General features: G+C 40.9%; 1 protein-coding gene and 1 long non-coding RNA gene across 6 annotated transcripts in view; one reads left to right on the top strand and one right to left on the bottom strand.

The window, feature by feature from the left end:
- The window catches only part of nhsl1b (NHS-like 1b), a 122,432-nt gene that overhangs the window by 3,801 nt on the left and 100,308 nt on the right, over nt 1-18,323 (top strand). The gene's annotated exons all lie outside the window — the stretch shown is intronic.
- On the bottom strand, nt 335-17,847 carry LOC119477307. Its single transcript, XR_005204220.1, has 3 exons — nt 17,835-17,847; nt 6,804-6,808; nt 335-634 (listed from the first exon to the last, which is right to left on the bottom strand). It is a non-coding gene; the product is annotated as an uncharacterized LOC119477307 (long non-coding RNA).

Genomic DNA, 18,323 nt, shown 5'->3' with positions numbered 1-18,323 from the left:
CTTCACATTAATTTCAACGAAGGCATGTCTGCTTCACTCTAACTCGTTCCACATAAACACCTGTCTTAAAAAAAAATTCCCTTTGCAGCACCGCCCCCCCCCAGCATTACTCCAGGATTTGAATGTGTCATAATCGTGAGAACAGCTGGTGGAGTTGTTTTGAATGGGTATTTGAATTAAAGTTAATGTGTGAAGCAGAGACAAATCATCCATTGATATGTTATAGTATTTTGCAGCCTCCTATTACTCACTGGTTTACACAGTATTAAGCAACACATCTCACTGTTTCTTGTACTCTATGTCTAGTTTATCTCATACTTGCCAGCCCTTCCGATTTTCCTAGGAGACTCCCGTTTCGACCGTTGCTATTGTAATCAACCTCCAAATCAGTATTTGAACGCCTCGTTTTGGGTTTGCTTTATATATAAGTATGTTATCGTAATGTATAAATCCCAAAATAGCCCATGAAATAAGGAATAATCCCACAATTCATATTCAACATTAATTATTATTAGTTATTCTCAGACGGATATTGTTTGTTGTGTGTAGAGGTGCCTGTGTGTACAGTAATGCGGCAGCAGCACCGTCCCGGAAACAGAAACGGAGGAGATGGAGACAGACCGACAGACAGAAGCTTCGAATACCTTTGGATATTACCTCCCCTATTTCTTCCGATTTATGGTATATATTCACACCCTTTTTCATTATCTCAACCTCTTTCTGGCACTGTACAGCCTGTATATGTCCTACTGTTTCTACCCGGACGACAATAGAGCTACACAAAATGTTGTTTTCGGCAGAAGAGGGCGGCTCACCACACAACGCGGTTTGAGCTGTGCTCGCCACACATCACAGCGTGTAGCACCTAAAGTTTGGGTTTGCTTGCCGCAGAAAAAAAAACCATCGTGGCGTGGCGCAAGCCATTGGAAATAATGGGTTTCAGAGTGCAGTGGTTCCGTTGTCGCATTGTGTCTGAAAGGGCCTTCAGTGAGTGAGAGACGGAGAGAGAAATGGAGAGTACTAAGAGAAAGAAATACTCAAGCAGGTACAAAAAAATAATGAATGAATAAAAACTGATGATTAGTTTATGCCAAAGTTTTACACAAGTTCACGCCAGAGGGGTGAATTGTCCAGTTTTCTTTCCTGAGAATAGAAAGTCAAATTAAAAGTACGGCTTGAGATATTTAACATAAATCAGAATTTTGTTATGTCATTCTTTAAAAGTCACCAGAATGCAGGAAACAAAGTCTCTGAAACTCAATTTTTTCCCCGAGACCCCCCGCTCTGGTTTTGAAATCCTCCCTATTTTTGATCTTTCAAGGTTGGCAAATATAAACCTCATTTTTGGCCCTCAATTTGTTGAGACCTCATGACATATCGCCTTCACAGTATTTGACCAGGCCCAAAGGAATGTATTGCATACTCATATCATCTTATAGTTTGCAAACATGTTTAACTGTGACCGGTCACTCTTTTGTCTTCAACTACTGTGGGTTAGGATTCCTACTCTAACCTCAGGTCGGAGGTGGATCATATTACTGGTGAGGGGCAAAAAGAGGGGCCCCTATAAGCTGGGGGACTGACATTGAGAGAAGGGCGTAGTAGTGAGTTAGTGTGTGTGTGTGTAGTGTCTCATCTTGCTGTTCGTCTATGCAGTCAGAGTAATCATCAGGGGCAGTTTGAACAGGGACATGGTAGGCAAATGGGATCCTCCTCTCTGTGTGTGTAATCTGACTGTCTCAATGCTACTGTTTATCCATTTGTGCCGAAGTAGCAGTCAGCAGGTCGGAGGTCATTCTCTCCAGCCTCAGAGGGGAACACCTGACACTCCAGAGTCAAGAGTTTAAATAAAGTCTAGTTTGGCTGGTTTGTGTTTCTGATTCTGGCTAACGAGGGTCAGCTCAGCTGTGGCTGATCCTGAGTAGTTTATGACTTACAATCTTACAGGATTAATGTATGTCACACTGTGCGAGGTGGGTCTGACACCCAATTTTACACCAAACAGCTGCGAAGTACGGCTCGCCACAATGATTACTTTTTTCTGCGTCCGGGAGGCATAGTCATGTGTGAAATTCTTTGTGACATAGGTCAACATGTCACAGGAGTAACAGGATCTGTTTACTGATTGGCTGCGGGTTCTCTCTGGCCGCACTTCGCCGCTAAAAGTTAAACTTTTCCCAACTTTTGTTTTGCCGCGCTTTGCCGCAGAATCAAACGAACGCAGCTCGCTGAGCTCAGGAGCACCCGCCGCCGCAGCTTTTCATAGACATTGCATGGCTGTTCGCCGCATGCCGCACTTCGCCACTGCTCTGGTGTGAATTCGGCGTAATAAAGTCTTGTCCCCCAATCTATGTCAGATAAATCGTAAAGCTACGATAGGAAAAAATGAAGCCCAAAATTGCACCATGTAAAGGGCCACTAATGGAGGACTTCTTAGCCTCAACCACTGACATGTCACAACTTTTGACTTTTTAAGTGAAATGTGCCTCTAACTAAATATTAAACACTAAGTCTCCTCTGCCAAATATAGCACCGGGTTGAAGAGGGAGTACGCTATTTTAATGTTGAAAGTAGGTCGAACTAGTGAAGGTTAATTGGAGTTAGAAGAGACTTAGGGCCTCCCTGTCAGATGTCTTGATGCCCACTAGCTACCTGCTGCTGTGGGGCTCTGAAATAGAAACACACACACACTAAGCAAAAAAAAAGACAATCTGGATTGGACACATGCTTCCAGCTGACCTGCTAATGTCCACAGTCAATCATCCTCTCATAGATATGCATGCAAACTGCCTGTACATTCCTCCCCCAGTCCCTCAGTTATTTATAGACGTATGTCTTTGCCTGATAATCTTTCATCTGTAACATGCCATCAACTTTAGTGTGTGTTGCTATGTTCAAAAGCTTCTCAAGGACCTGTGTGTGTGTGTGTGCATGGACACATACACACACTTGGCTTGTCTGTTGATGGACATATTTTAGCTCAGGCTGGCACCACACTGACCATGAGTGTTTGTGCATAAACTGTGCTACTCAGTAATGACGATAAAAACAGTAACTACGTTTATATGCACACTAATATTCCACTATTATTCAGAATCTGACAATATTCTGCATTTGATACGGGTCATGTAAACAGCCTATTCTGTTTGGATATTCTGAATTAGGCCTTACTCCGAATGGTATATGCCGATATTATCCGGGTTTTAGGAGCACTCTTTGTACATGCATACAGCGCATTCGGAATATGCGTCTCACTGTGGGTTTTTACGGCGGTTTGCGACACACGGCCTCTTGAGTTTTTACGGCCAGCTCAGTGCATTGTATGCAAACCAACCAGTGAACAGTTTGCATAGATACAGTACATGCCCAAAAGAAAAGAAGGAGAAACACGGCTACTTTAAAGCATTATGAAAGACTTGGATATCAACAGCTTTTTGGATATGCGCAAATACGACAACGCCGACCTTTGAAGAAGGTGGTTGAAGTGATGAAAGAGAGAGGTTGTGTTCGCACGGTCGCACCACTGGTTACGTTAATCAGAATACGCACGGCTGCATGTAATCAGGAATATTAGTGGAATATTCATTTTCATTAGCTATGTAAACAGCTCAGTAGCAATATTGTCTTTTTCTGAGTAAGTGTAAATAACAGAATATTTTGTGCATGTAAAACAAAAGAATAACAAAGCACAGTCCTGGATAAACTAGCCTAATTGCTATTTATCGTTTTTTAATCATCTCCTTTTCCTGTTTGACACACTCTCTCTCTCACACACACACACACACACACTCTGTTTATCCCACCTCAATTCCCCCTCGTCACTATTCACTCAGGCCCGCCATGGTCGCCTCCATTCATGTATAGAGAGCAGTCATTACGCAGCCAGAATCCACAAGTCAGTTCCCACAGGGCTCGTTCCAGCGAGGGGAGCCCGGCCTGGTTCTAGAGGTCGACCTGGTCCCATGAAGAACAAAAGAGACGGGTCGGGTCAGTGAGAGAGAAATAAGAAAAAAAAGAGTGGGAAAGGGCGAAGAAGTGAAGGGGTATTGCCATTGAACTGCATCTGACTTGGACTGTGTGTGTGTGTGTGTGTGTGTGTGTGTGTGTGTTGTTGTGTGTGTGTGTGTATACACGGTGCCGCCCTCTCTCACGCCTCTATGCAGACTGCCCAGGATGTAGACGCAGCCCTGGCTAGGGCTCAAAAGGAGTGTTGGGGAGTGAAAATGCAAGGGAGAAAAGAGGGAGATGATGACTGATGAATGCAAGTGTTGTTCTTAAAGCCCATCTCTTGTGTGTTTGTACACACATGCATTTCCTTCAGCAGTCTGTCAGTGTTACCGTAAGTACTCATCACATGTAATGTCCCGACTCCAGCTGCCTCTCCTCAGCGCTGTCTTTACACTTCCTCCGCTTAATAAAACTAAATTTGTCAGAGACTGATTTGCTCATGGTACGAGACGGTAAAGTTAATAAGAAAATGGCTAAATTTAGAGTTGTGTGTGTGTGTGAGGGGCTGACAGTGTGTAAGCCCTGGTTTGAGCTTTGATGTTAAGCCTCTGTGGGCTGCTAGGAAGTCTGTGAATACCAGATCACTCTATGGTATTATATTCTAGTGTATTTTATCAATTATATCTGCCAGCATTAGATGATGACGCTCAGCTGTTTTTCAAATTTCATGGTTAGTTCATGGCTTGTTCTGCACGTAGTAGTATGACTGAACTGTTCGTTTAGGTCTTAATTTTCTGCAAAAGACTGATTTACTTATGGAAAGAGCTGAAAATATCATTATTTGCATACACAGTATAAAGTCTCTATCTCTAATCTGTCCGCAAACACACACGCGCCTATGTTCACACAGATGCAGGACTTGCAAGTTGGCAGTTGTTGGGTGCTGCTGGGAAATCCAGTGAGTTTAACCAGCCAGTGAGGAGATGAGCATGTTTTTAACTCCCACTGTGGTGACCTCTGCTTGGAGGAGGATCCAGAGATGGTGTGGGATACCCCTCCGTCTCCTGGATGGTTATACATTTGTAGATGCACGCATATATAAACACACACTTCCTTTTTACTTCTTTATTGATGACACAGTTCCCTCATTGCTTATTTCACTTCTTCAACACAGAGTTGGCACAGCAGCTGTCAGCGGGCCCTTCTTCTCTCTTTCCTCCCCAACTTAACCACCAGCAAAACCCCTTTTTGCACGATTGCATATTTTTCTCAAAACTGTTAACCCCTTACCATTCTGCCCTCTTTTTTAGACGGGCAGGGGATGTTCAGGGGTAGAGTAAAAAGTCAACAGTAGATGTCACATAGAAGTGGTGTACATCATCTGAAAGCTGGAAACCTGAAGATTAATTTGAGATGCAGCTCAGCACTGTGTGTCAAGTTGTTCTAATCATTAATAAGAAATAAACTAAAATTAATACATTAATTAATTAAAACAAATTGTGAAAGTGTATAAGAGAGTAGAACATGATGATATAAGTTTGTGATGGCCATCCCCATGCTCTATTATGTCTCATAAGTTGTTGCAGCAATTTTTGGGTTGATACCATTTGTTACACAGATTTGGTGCTAAATTTAACCATTTTTAACCACTCGAGAATTGATAAAAATAATCAATAATCCCTCCAAAATACCACATGAAGACACCAAGACCTTGAGGAACACCACAGAAAAAGCCATGCTGTGATTTAGTATCAAAAACCTTTGACATTTGGAGATTTCTGCAAGAATTGCATTTTTTGGTGATTGGATGGCAAGCGCTTCTGTTCTGGAAACTGCTCAGAAACCCCCTTATTGTCAATCTACCTAGGAAGGCCATCCATCCTCTGAATGCCCTAGGTCTCTAGTTTGTAATTGTAAAGTCTCATGAGGCTGTGATTATCCTAGAGGTCATAACAGGTCATTTTATACAGTTAGGTAAAATTTCCAAAAATGGTCTCGCTATATGAAGTGGCTACTATGGGGATTAACATCATCACACATGAATACAGTTGGGCTCCTTGGATCCACAAGAGTCTCAGCTTTACGGTGATACCCAATCTATGCAATTCCAAGATTATTTAAGGATCCCAATTTGCAGAAATATTCAAACACATAATTTTTACAATAAGCGAAAATAACACATTTACACATTAAAAAAACTGCATGGTTTTGCCCCAAAGTGCATGTGATTATCATAAAGTGGGCATGTCTGTAAAGGAGAGTCTCGTGGGTACCCATAAAATCCATTTTCATTCACATATCTTGAGCTCAGAGATCAAGGGACCCCTTTGAAACTTGCCATGTCAGTTTTTCCTCGCCAAAATTTAGCGTAACTTCGTCTCTCTAGCTTGTAAACTCAGCCAGCAACAACCTCAGAATAGCAGCTGGGCCCGCTGTCGGATTGTTAAGGGGGTAAATTTAACAGAGCTAAAGTGATCTAGAGTCATTCATCAGTTTTCTATATTCCAGTGTGGCAGAACTGCAGGAATATTGAATATAGTATTTGAACATTTGTTTGTATTTGCTTGTGGATTTTATATATTAGCTGCATCACAACAGATTCATTCCATTACTGCTCATGTTGAAGACTGTTGCAGTTGAAGAGTGCAATCAAAGAGTTCAAGTCGAGGTTGTGTCCCAGATTTTACACAACTGTGGTTTTGGAGAAAAAGTATCACACACATAGCCAGATGTTGAGGTCTGATTGTATTCCCACTGGAGCTAAACTGACAGCAGAGTTTAGGTGAAATGAGCCTGTGAACAGGCAAGTTAAAAATGAGCAAATACGTTTTTAGGGAGATTATATATTCTCAAACAACATCTGACAAAACATTTTCACAGCTTGCGTTGAGTGCGACTGTTTATGTGAGTCTGTGCACAGATGTGACATGATGTTTCAGCATATTCCATTGTCAGCAACTCTCCCTTTTTCGCCTCCTTCCTCTGTTTTAAAGTCTCTTCCTCTCTCCCCTCTCTCTCTTACTCCCTGTCCTATATTTCTTTCCCTTTCTCTCTTCCTGTTGTTTCATATGGCTTCCAGACCTTTCCTCTCTCATCTCTGTCCATCCTCTGCACTTTGATGTCCGCCCTCACGCTGCCACGCTGACCACAACAAAGACAAAAGCTCCTGCTCGCCCTTTATCTTTCTCTTTGTCTCTCATATGATCTGTTTTGTTTCGCTATATACTGTACATTTCTCTCGTCTATCTTTCAGTACATGTATTATCATTCACAGTAGTAGCCCAACTTCCTAAGTCAAAGTTGGTTAATGTCTGGAATAATATGTGCTAGCCTACAGATATCTGATCAGGGATTCATGTCATTTTTCGACCGGTGCACTCTCGTCTCCTTTCCTCATCCCTCTCTGTGTGCGAATGTAGATGCACCCAGAGGTGCTCTATAACAAACATCACACATTTCAAGCTTTTTGGTGACGATGGGGGGGAAATAATCAGTCAATCTATGTCCACAATCACTCCTCCCATCGGAGTTAATAGACTCAGGGCAGAGGTGAAACGTCTCCTTTCTGAACTGTGTCTGTCGTACCTCAAGGTTACATTTGCGGCCCCTCTCCCCCCTAAACGGTGGCGTTTTGAGGGCAGATGTCTCTGTGCATTATGCAACTCCTCTTAAAATCAGTGACTGATGTTCACACAGCAGCATCTTTACAGTCTGTTTGAGATGGACTGTGTAATTTAGGTCACACCATTACTGAGATGCACAACTGTTCAACTTTGCCAGCTGTTTCAAGCAGCTTTGTTCTCTACAATAGCAGCTGTATGGATGTGATGCATCATTGTCACACTGAGCCTCTTGCTTTTTTGTTTTGTCAGCGAAGTCACCTCCTGATGCACTTAACTTACTTCCTAATTCAAACTATTTGTTATAAACTTATAAATCTGCATTTTCTGATTTAGCCTTTTTTTTCTAGCCTGGTTATTGTACGTTCAGGCCTTTCATGACAGTTATCCAATGAACCTACACAGTGGCATCTACTGTTCAGTAACCATTGTTATACCTCTTGGGAAAAACACGTTTGCTTTTGGTATAAATGTCGCAGGGGTGCATCATGGGTAGTTATAGTAACTACAGCATAACTGCTCTACAGTGAACCTGTTTCCTGCTTGGTGACAGAATAAACAAAAGACATCCTGTGAAGACACGACAACCACTTTTGATGGCAACGACTGTTAGGATTAAATGCATCCTGTATATTACAATGATGGGTATGACAGGCGGACAGACAGACAGACAGACACACATTCATACGGTACATAATGACATACTGCAGCAGGTGGGAGCTCATCTTACAGCAACATAAAGTCTATTGTTATCCCGCCTCTACACTTTACTGCACTCAAGGCCTGGAAACACATTGTACACACTCATACACACACAGATATGCTCTTGACTCTATGACAGCACCAGGAAAAATAAACAGGGATTTTCCCTCCACATCTGTCCCTTGTGCCACTTAACCAACGCACACATGGAAACACACGGACGCACACGCCCATGTACACACATACAGTGAGCAGTGCGTCCTGTAGCCATCCTCCTGATTCACATTAGGGCTGCGCAAAATATGGCCAAAATGATAATCATGATTATTTTGATAAATATTGAGATCACGATTATTATCGCGATTCATTTTAGGTACAAAATATTTTTATTGCAATTTCACATTTAAATAAACTGCTCTCACTTCCATGTTGTGCTTCATTCCAACTGTCAAGAAACTGTAATTGTTATTCTTTTACTTTATTATTGTCATCTATAGTGGTTATTTACAAAAAAAACTAAATTCAAATGATTAGGAAATAAATGATTGTATTTTTATTTAAATATTAGATTATTATACAAGATTACGTTTGAACGCATCATGGTAGCATTATAATTTACCATCAACCTCTACTCATTTTTACTGAGTGCTCACCATAATGTGCTCCGTGCTGTCGGCAGACGAGTCGGTCACTGTGATTACTGCAGCATGCACGGGAACGAAGTCACAATATAATAAGTTTCTGATTAATTTAGTTGTTCCTCTGAAGAACCTCCACACCGACAACATGTTGTGAGTGTGTGTGTGTGAGACGTTACTGACTGTGCTGCTGTGTGCCGACGTAAAACCATCACATGTATGAATTTGAGATCGCTGAAAACCGTCCGGCTTCAATCGGCTGCTGATTGACGGTGCATCTCTAGCTGTTAGTTTAGTAAACGCTTGATTTATGCAGCGGAGCACTTATTTTAACGTCAATATCACAGTCGATCATGTTCATTTAATTGTGGGAAACCAAAATCCTGATCGTGAAATGTACTGTGTTTCTCCTCCCAGCATCCAGCAAATATCAATATAGACCTGCAGAATACAGTGAGACAGGGCTTCACCTGTGCATATTGTGAAGTCTAAATGAAAGAAGCAACAGATACATTTTGATCAAACTGTATATTTGCATTTAAAACTAGTCATTGGAAGATGAGAAGATGGGGTGGAGCTGCAGCTATATTTGTATTGGCAGATAGTTCCTTAGAAACAGCTGTTCGTTGGCTCTTTTCAAGCATATTTTTAGTCTTGTAAACATTGGAGACAGTAGATATTTGGAATTTCCTCAGCTGAAAAAACAAACCGAGTAATAAGAGTGTGATTAAGGTTTCGTATTAGGCAAGCAGACATAATGTTTATTATTTGAGAGACCTCATAGAGTTTGTTTATTCTATCATGGGCATTGTGCAACTTGTGACTCCGCCAACTGATTTCCTCTTCGGTTGCTTGCAATACTGGCTGTCTTGCAAAATAGACGTCTTCTCAAGTTGATCTGTCATCAAATGAATGTCTGAAATGTTCCGTAAATGAAAAGGTAGGTTAATATAGTTGGGATTTAGGCAGATGGAAAAGTCACAGATTTGAGTCAGTTGTGTGTCAACTATCAGGAAGGTTAGTGGAGATGGTGGTGGTGTGAGGCGGGTTATTATATCACTGTTGTGTGAGAGTTGTGTTTGTTATTACCTCGGGGAGTCTTATAAGACTAAGTGGGGCGATAATTACCACCAGCACCATAAATGCTCTTTAAATCTCAATGTGGTTTGTTAGATTCTTTACTCTGGCAGTCAATCTAATGATCCAGTAATTAGTGTGATCGTGTTGAGGGACATGGTAATTATTTATAATGATAAAATTGAAACGTTGAATAAATCAGGCATTGTTTCATTTTCAAAAAAGCTTGATTTTCCTTCTTGGTGACCGCCCTGCACTTGGTGTGTTTGTGTCAGAGAATGGAGACACAATCTGTTGTCCTCAATTCCTGCCAACGGTCATTTGTCCATTGTCAGCATGTTGACCTAGGTTATTATATACAGTATACTGTGTATACATATACCCCACCCCCTACTGCATAACTCCCTTGCACACATACAATACACATGCAGTATACAGTATGTGGTTTTGGTTGTCTGAGTTTTGTCTGGCAATTTTTAATGTCAACACACTTTATACTCATTTAGCAATTACCCACTGCGGTTGTGATGTTTGGAATCATGATGCTTTTTATCAGACACATTTTAATAACTGGCCGATGTTACCACCAGCCTACTTGATCTTTTGGAGGCTGTGCTGGTTAGCACTGACTGAGATGACACACCTTTAGTGCCTTCGGCCTCTAAACTAATGAGAATTTACATTGAATGAATAAACTAGTTGACATGCAAATGTGCAGGGTTACCTGATGGAAGCAGGCACATTGTTTTTAATTTCTTTGTGCATGATATGGCTACTGATTGCTGTTAAAGCAGCAGTCTAAGGTCTCATAGAAATATCCTAAAAGTCTTTGTCTGGTTTAGAATTACTAACTGAGTCTTGATTTGACCTCAACCTAAATATCCCAGTTCTTCCTAAATAGTTTCTAACATTGTTACTGTCTTTATTTTAAAAACCAACTCATTCATGAGAACCATCAGTCTCTGTCTTTCTATCTACTGGAGAGTCACCGATACTAAAAATAAAAGACAGTCAGCTGTGTTGTTTTAGACGAGTGTTTTCTCCTGGTCTTTCTTTTATCGTCTTGCTCTCTCTTGTTCTTTCTTGTGTTACTCTTGATTCAGTTTAGTTCAAAATTCATAAAGACATTAGAGCATATTAACATATGTTAACATTTTGTAAGGAAGTAATATTCAAACTTTTAAGTTTCTCTGTAAATTGTCTCGGTCTCTTCTCCCTCTGGTTGTGTGTTTGGTTCGCACATCTCAGGCTACATCCACACTAATACGTTTTCATTTTAAAACGAATAACATTTGCAACATTTCTGCGTAGCGTCCACACTACTCCGGCGTTTTCGAGCCCCTAAAAATGGAGACGCTTGACCTTTTCCGGAAGAAAACGAACAACATCAGCCTCGACTACCAGCGGTTATTTCAACATGTATAAAGAGTTGCACTTACTGCTAGCATAGACAACAAGGTCATCAAACCTTGAGCAGCTGTTGTGCAGTTAAATTCTGCATTTTATAATGTTACTACTGCCTACATGCTCAGGAAGCAAGCTTTTATACGAGCGCTTTGCGACAATTCCTGTGTCCAGAGGCGTTATTCTAGGTCTTCTGCAACTGAACAACCAACCGCACTGCTTCCTGTTTACACCGGCATGCCCAGTGGACGTGAATAGTCTTGTGATGTGCGTTTTCAGGCATGGTAGTATGGACGGAGATTAATTCTGAAACGGCCCTAAAACGCTCGTCTGGACGGAGATCGTTTAGTGTGGATGTAGCCTCAGCCTGCAGCTGAACACTTTGCCACAGTTTGAAGAAGTACAGCACATGTTTTTGAGTGAAACAGACACACACACACACACCCATACACAGTCGATCTATTTACTTTGCTAATTTGTCTATTAATTACTGAAAACAAATAGGCCATAATGCGATGCATTCATCTCTACCTCTCTTGCCTGAAGCAGATTCCGACTCATCATCCATCTCACTCTGTCTCCCCAGATCACTGCATGCCGTGTGCATGTGTCGGTCTGAGAAAGTGTCTGTCACTGTGAAATATGACGTACTCTGTACAGGAATCCCTATTGACTACTGAATCTTCCTCTGCAGCAGCTCTAGCTGTCTGCCTCATCCACAGAGACCTCATTGTGTGTGTGTTTTGTGTGTACGTGCACGTACATGTGTGCACTTCATTTTTCCTTGTCCCCCCTTAAAAACTTCCATCCATCAGTATATCTCCTGTGAGTACTACTACTCAAGTACTATTTACATGGCCTGTTCCTCTCTCTGTGAGTTGTATAGCGTTGAGGGATGTCTGCATATGTTTGGCCCCAAGATGTGCTGTCATGTTGGTCTGCCCACTTTAAGCCTCAGGAGTTGTATATGAGAAAAAACAGGTGTGTGTGTCATCTTATAACAATGATAAGTTGTTTCTCTGTCCTCCTTTTCTTTGTCTATTACTGACCTGTTTCCTGTCTGTCTCACTCTCTCTGTGTGTCATGCTGCACATCTCCTACAACCCTGTGACTCACTGACAAGTTTTAAAATACTCCTGTCTCGCAGTGCAGAAATATCCAAACCACTTGTTGTGCCATATACTGTATATCTCCTCTGTAGCAAAGGTGCTCTTACAGCTGTGATTAAACATGGAAGTTGCCTGAAGGGAAAAAAGCGGTTGAAGGACGGGTTGCAGCTTGTGCGCAGACACATCCACAATTAAACAGAACAATAACTTGGATAAACACACACACACATCCAAAAGCCAGAAGCCTTGAAGCGATACTGTGAGATCATGATTATGCTTTTCAATAAATGTCACGAGTTCATGCATCATAAACTCATTAAAAAAAACTGACGCTGGGTGCAGCGCTTTTTCTCTAGGTGGCCGCATATGCTCTCTATTCATTGGGAACAGTTGAAAAAAAATTGCTATATTGACACTCAGCCTTAGGAAATTTAGTTTGGTTAACTTTAATTTCATTCAAATAGAAGGCCACTTAAAGATGAAAGATACAATGCTCATTAGACAGTCACAAAAAGTACGGTAAGATGCATTTGTTAATAACACAAATAATAGTTATGGTTATTCATTGTGATCACAATATGTGACAAAGTAGGGAAAATCAGCCTTTTTTTGCATGGGGGTGGTTATCAACCCACTGTACAATACTGTCAATATGTTTATATAGGTATATCTGTGCCATGCTATGTGCAAGCTGGTCATTAAAGATGTAATAGCTGTGTGAATAAAGGGGAAATCAAGCCTGTAATTGTTCAAAAAGAAGCTGGAATGAATTGTATACTAGAAAATGTTTAGCTGGAAACAAGTAATTAAAGTGATGAAACAAATCTCAGCATGTTTAAACACCCAGTAGCACGTACAGATGTGCTGTCATCCAAATATAAAAGAGCTATAAACTCAATTTCCTCAATTCAGAACAGATGTTAAGTACAAATGAGACACTGACTCAGTACTGCACATGAATATGTTCCAACATCGGTGTATTAATAACAAGAGAATGCAGCGTGATTTACTGACCTTTAGTTGTGCGGATCAACTATTGTATTTTGTAAATGTTCGCCATAAAGTTTAAACACACACTCAGTCACTCTGTAATCCTACACATCTGTATGTTAAGAGTGTTCTTCTAGACATCCAGCTGTTCTGTGCAGATGTGTATGTGTGTGTGTTCAAAAGAACAAGAGAGCACATTTAGAGGCCCTCCCATGCCACACAGTGAGAGGGGATTTTCAGAGTCGGTGATGGGGATTATGAGGAATATGATTTCATACGGCTACAGAATGGTTAATCTCCTTTAAGCTCTGCTGGAGTCTGCGTGCCCATTCCTGTAACTGCCCACTAATGGAGGCAACAGGAGAATGGGTAGTTAAACAGACAATGCATGGGAAACAACCTGTGTGTGTGTCTTACTTTGTTAGTTTCTAAGTAAGATGGGTGTGGAGACTTGTAATCATGGATATCAGTAATTACTTGTTATTTGCCTCTTACGTGAATGTTGACATTTATACTTGTTATTCAGCGTGAGTCATTTTAATCCAAGTTCCAGTAAAGTGCTTAGAGCGAAGGCTGCTCACGTATTATGGCCACATTGCCATTTAGCTGCTGCTGTTGTTGGCCTGAGTTTTCTTTCTGTCTCAGCAGACATTGAGGTTTGTGCTGGAGTGCAGATCCTAAAATGTCCTGTCCAAAAAGTGCCTTGCTCAAAGTATTTCAGCAACAGTTGTTTAGGGAGTGATATTTGAACGGTCAGACCTTTTGGTCGCAAACCTGCGTGTCTACTCTGGAGGATACCGCCAGCTTGTGTCCTGGTGTATTGACTCAGCTGTGTTTTTGACCTTCTCTTTCTCCGTGTGTGTGTTTGTGTATGTGCTTGAGTGGGTGAAGCAAGCTATTACCATTATAGCTGTTTGATTAGGTGCGTTCCCTCGCCCCAGGTGTTTTTTCCACAAAAGGTTTCAGATGCCCAGTGAAGCTTTAAATGTGTGGACACTACTCACCCACGTATGCATTTTTTTTCAATAAGTGGGGTGAAGTTTAAATCCCGTAGGCTTTTTATAACTTTTGTCTGCTAATAGAGAATCTGTGGGAAAAGTATTGAGACTTCTGTAATTGTCAAATCACATAAAAGCGAAAAGATTAATTTAAAAGTGTTAAAACAGAGCTGTAAGACAAAGAGATAAATTAACAATATTAACTAGGGCTGCAACTAATGTTTGTTTTTATTATGGATTCATCTGCTAATTATTTCCCTGATTAATTGTTTGGTCGATAAATGTCATCAAATATTGAAAAATGCCCGTTAGCATTTCCTAAATCCGATGTCTTCAAATTTTTGGTCTGATTAACAGTCCCAACACCTGAACAATTTTCAATTTACTCTCACATAAGGCAAAATAAACAGGCTATTCTCATACACTGTTCGTAGCTATACAGTACCTACAAAAAGTAATGCACTGTAATTCATATATATCCCGCAAAATCAATTTTGTATGTAATCCAGATAATTGTAAATCAGGAAGTATAAAGACCAACAAAGGGAGGAGGTCGGGGTGGGTCAAAAAACACCAGACTTTTGCCCAGGAGACCGATGTTTGTGTCCCGTGTGAAACCAGAAGTCAACGTGGATTTATTTGTCATGTAACTTCCGTACTAAAGTTACGCAACTTCCGGAGTTATTTAAACCCAAACCACGATCTTTTCCTAAACTTAACTAAGTAGTTTTGTTGCCTAAACCTACGTCTTTTACTCTGAAGACGGAAGTTTATGTTGAAAAGACTGGAGCAGAAATTGACACGTGTGTCACGTGTTGCTGGACATTTGTAGGAAAAAACACAAATAACAAAGATAAGATATCATACGAACCGTTGTATGAGGATACGTCGAAGTAAAACATTAAATATCCCCTATTGAGAAGCTGGGACTAGAGATACTATATTTGCTCAAATGGTGACTCATTGACTAATTGATCAGGTTGGTAATCCAGTGATCACATGGATAAAAGTGTTATTTCAGAAAATGGAATTGGATTAATACACTTATGAGATGCTGTATGTCTGATAATTCAACTTTGAAGCTTATTTTCATACCAGGAACTGAGCAAAACCCGTTGCACGTAGACTGATAAATGTAGTAATTTGAGAGCATCAGTGCAGTGATGCTGGCGTATCAGGTAACTATTATTGTGCAGCTGTCAGTAGCGTCATCTGTAGGGCAGTTTCACTCCTGTTGCTGTTTGTGAAGGATCCGGTTTCTACCTCAGAGCGATGGGCGTTTTGTCTCGACTCAAGGTTTGTGTGTTTCAAGTTGCACTGTTTCCACTGTAATCGTATGGAGTTGTTTTTACTTTACATTATGGTTCCAGCACAAGTTGTTGTGCTTCTTTTTTCCATCAGATAAGTGGGACATTTTGCTGTTCATGAATTGTGTATATATGAACACATACACTTGGTGTTATTTAGGTGTATATTTTGTGTTTTCCTGAATATCAGATCTGTCAAATGATCTAAGCTTTAAAAAAACAGTTATCTTCTCTTTTAAACTGTGATTCTTCCCGTCCGTCTCCCTCTACCTAATGCACCATACCATCTTTAACGATCTCTCTCTCTCACACACACACATTCAAGCATAACTCCTTCGTTTGATCTGTTAACCTCCAATGAGGCCCACAGCAGCAAACAAGGCGGCACCACATAAAAGAAAGCCCCCCCCCCCTCCTCCCTCCTTTCAGTTACCCCAACAATGTGCCCCTACTGTCTGCTAGGATCGGAGGGAATTCACCCCATCAGCTGCGTCTCCAACTGTTAGGGCCTCACCTCGACTCCACCCCCAACCTCCAACCTCACGGGACTGTTGGAAAAACTTGAGGCCCAAAGGTCCTGGAAGACGATGGGGTTTGAAGGCAGGTTAATAAGCCCAGTAAGGGCTCCTGGCCTTGGGGGAACGGAGGTCCTCTGGGCCCCGATACCCTGGAGGTCTGGAGATGAGAGTGAAGGTCTTTGTTGTGGGAAGACTGAGGCAGTGATGAGTGCTCTGGATGGAAATGTCAGATCCCCCAGGGCTGGGAGGAAAAGAGAAATCCATCAATCTTTCTCTTTTATCAATCATTTATGAAAAAGTCTGGTCTTTGTGCTTGCGTCCTGCTATCTTCTCCATTTAGCCTTTCATGTTATCTCTTCTCCCACTCTGTCTGTCTTTATTTCTCCCTCTTTGTCTTCAACTGCTTCTCATGTACATAGAATTAAAAAAAGAAAAACGCATCACAGCAGCGACTCAACAGTAAAACAACAGAACAAACCAGTCTGTGACCTCCTTCCTCCTCCCTTCCATAGATCATTTTGACTCCTACACGCAGCTGCGGAACAAAACTCATGACTAATGTAGTGGTTATTAAAGTTTTTCACTTCGACAGAAGAATTTATTTGGAAAATGAATGTCAACTTTCACCAACGCTGAGAATGAATACAGTCTGCTGTTGCATCTTAACATCCAGCTAATAGTCCTGTCTGAGAAATGTCTTCAACTAGGGTTGGGTACCGATAGCCGGCTCTATCTTGGATCCTGTTCCCAATTCATTAAGCTCTGATGCTTATCATTTCTTATCAAACCTCTTTCTTATCTCATTATTTTTTATCAGCAAAGCACAATAAAGGATTCAGGTAGCAGTTTTTTCATATTTAGTCAGCGCTGATCACGGCGTTTACTGATCTAAAATGACAAATATAAGGTGGCGTATTATAGCTGCATTGGCTAAAATGGCTTAAATGAAACTTGTTGCTGTTGTCTTGCTTGATGTTCTCTCTGTAAGCCGGTGTCATTACCGTTCAAATATTATTTGTGAGCCAAAAAAAGAAACACCACATCAGAGTACGGACTCTGCTCTAGAAGAATTATGTGGCCGATCGGATCATGCCAATTTCAGGATAACGTCCCAGTTCAACTCTGATGCATATCATACCTATATTTTAAGCACATCAGTGTAGCAGCTCTGAATCAGTACCTTGTGTATTTGGAGCAAGTAGCTTGTGAAAAATTAAGGTGTAGAAGTCAGTAGGCTAAAGTATTTCTTTCATCGAGTGCTGCTGGAATGAGTCCTAAAACCTGGAAATGAGTCAGCATTTGAACACTTCCGGTTCCCTCGTCTTGAAGTCAATGGGTTTTTTGAATTTGTGAGGATTATGTTGCTGAAAAAAACGTGTAAGTATTATAAACGTTTGTTTGCCACAGAGTTTATTTTCTGCAATAATCCAAAATCAAATGGAAAAAATCCCCAAAATACGTCATCCCTGCATCACTCTATTGCTACTTATTTCATCTTCAGGTTGTAGCTACAGGTTATGAACATCAGCCTGCCACTCAACACTGCAGCTTTTCTTCATTACAAATCTTACAGTTTTAGTTATTTTTATCTTTTTAAATGCTGAAAGCTTAAACCTTATTATGTTAAGGGATTTGAAAGGATTCAGATTCAATAAGCAGATTCAACACTGGATTCAGATTTGATAATATGTTGTGGGAAAACTCAACCCTCCAACCTACCAAAAAACATGGTAGATGATTGGCTCAGGTTGTCATTTTCCACCAAATATCATGAGCTCTGTTTGGTCTTTGAGATGACGGGTGGATAAGAAAGCTTAATGCTGAAACCTTTGTAGAGATGATAAAATACCTGCTAACCCATATATATCAACTCACAAAAAGGGTCCAACAACACTAAGTACAGTAGATTGAACAGTTACAGGTTGAAACACATTGCTGGCCTTGCAGAGTTTCTTAATGGTTTTCACACAGAATACATAGAGGCATTGAAATGCTCTCCTCTTTGCCTTTTG

The sequence above is a fragment of the Sebastes umbrosus genome, chromosome 18 (assembly GCF_015220745.1).
Source record: "Sebastes umbrosus isolate fSebUmb1 chromosome 18, fSebUmb1.pri, whole genome shotgun sequence".
Classification (NCBI taxonomy): domain Eukaryota; kingdom Metazoa; phylum Chordata; class Actinopteri; order Perciformes; family Sebastidae; genus Sebastes; species Sebastes umbrosus.
The sequence above is the reverse complement of the archived record's forward strand: the minus strand, read 5'-3'. Positions and strand labels throughout refer to the sequence as shown.